The sequence below is a fragment of the Empidonax traillii genome, unplaced genomic scaffold, assembly GCF_003031625.1.
Source record: "Empidonax traillii isolate 1590-97213 ecotype Southwest subspecies unplaced genomic scaffold, ASM303162v1 scaffold1769:size116338, whole genome shotgun sequence".
In the NCBI taxonomy this organism is placed as follows: domain Eukaryota; kingdom Metazoa; phylum Chordata; class Aves; order Passeriformes; family Tyrannidae; genus Empidonax; species Empidonax traillii.
Genome location: NW_020956962.1, coordinates 88,708 through 89,936, shown reverse-complemented (window position 1 = coordinate 89,936; position 1,229 = coordinate 88,708). Strand labels below are relative to the sequence as shown.

The 1,229-nt window shown below is 63.6% G+C and overlaps 1 protein-coding gene across 2 annotated transcripts in view; it reads left to right on the top strand.

Moving 5' to 3' along the window:
- The first annotated feature begins 804 nt into the window (after positions 1 to 804).
- Positions 805 to 1,229, top strand: part of PDP2 (pyruvate dehyrogenase phosphatase catalytic subunit 2) — a 6,009-nt gene continuing 5,584 nt past the window's right edge. The window contains exon 1 of one of the 2 annotated variants that reach the window (XM_027908605.1): positions 805 to 1,031. The gene's annotated coding sequence lies outside the window, so the exon portion shown is untranslated. Of the gene's footprint in view, positions 1,036 to 1,229 lie in introns of both variants that reach the window. The other variant, XM_027908604.1, reaches the window with a different exon arrangement.

Sequence of the window (1,229 nt, the reverse complement as noted above, 5' to 3'; positions counted from 1 at the left end):
CCGTGTTTCGTCGTCCTAACAAAAACAAACAAGTGAGAGCTCAGAGTCGGGAAGATGATCTCACACCTTTCCATGTGAGATAACCCGGGAGCACATCCATCTCATCCAGGACACCCGCACCACATTATTCAACAGCAAAACAGCCAGGGCGATAAAAAGTGTTAATATCAAAGCCTCTTCTGACTTGTTTGCGAGCCTGTTTTTCAAAAATGACTGTTACAAGTTAAAGCAGAGACTACTGAGTAACCCCTCCGTTAACTGCAGGCACTACTCATTAACCGCCATGCACTTTGGGCCCATTCCTTCCTCCTGCTGCAGGGCCTAAAACCACTCAGCACAAATTTTAACCAAGTCACGCAGAGATCTGAAACCCCAAAACCGGGGAGTCAGCAAAACGAACCTTTTTTGTTCTCCACAATTTAATGGCCTATCGGTTTCCAAAGGGCTTTGCTGTTCGAGCCTTATCAGCCGGTGTCCCCCCCCCCCCCGCACTGCGGAGCAGAGTCGCGCTGAAAAGAAACCAAGCAGCGACGGACCCTCCCTCAGGGGAATAACGAACGTGAACGCCTTTAACAGAAGGAAACCCTTGTTGGTGCTTCTCTATTAACGTGTCACTCGCTTCCTTTACCTCTCGCGCTCCAACCGAGCCCAGCGCCGCGCGGGGCCGGGCCCGGCCGGCTCTCAGCGCCTCGGGGGTGGCGGGCGGGGGTGCGGGGGGTGCCGGTGCCTGAGCCGGGGCTCGGCTGGCCCGGCCGGGGTGCGGGGGGTGCCGGTGCCTGAGCCGGGGTTCGGTTGGCCCGGCCCGGGTTCTCCTCAGCCACCGCCCCCGCCCAGGCACACGGAACATGGCGGAGGGGCCGGGCCGCGCCCGCCCCGCCGTGTCCTGACGGGAACCCGGCGGGCCCGGGGCGGGGCGCCGAGGGCGGGTTGGGCGGTGGGGCTGTCGGTCAGCGCTATCTGCGTGTCCGTCCATCTGTCCGCGCCCACCGGGCGGCCAGCGCGGAACTGCGGGCGGCGTGTGGCGGTGCTCGGCCGGTGGGTGCGCCGGGGACGGGCAGGGCGCTGTGGGGAGCCGAGCCGCGGGCTGAGGGAGCGGGGCCAGGCCTGGCTTGGCGAGGCTGCGGAGGGGCGGCAGGAGCGCGGAGGTGGGAGCTGTGTGGGGTAGGGGATGGTGTCTGGTGCGTGTCTGGGTAATGGTTGGGTGTGGGGGGACAAAGCGGGGCTGTGCG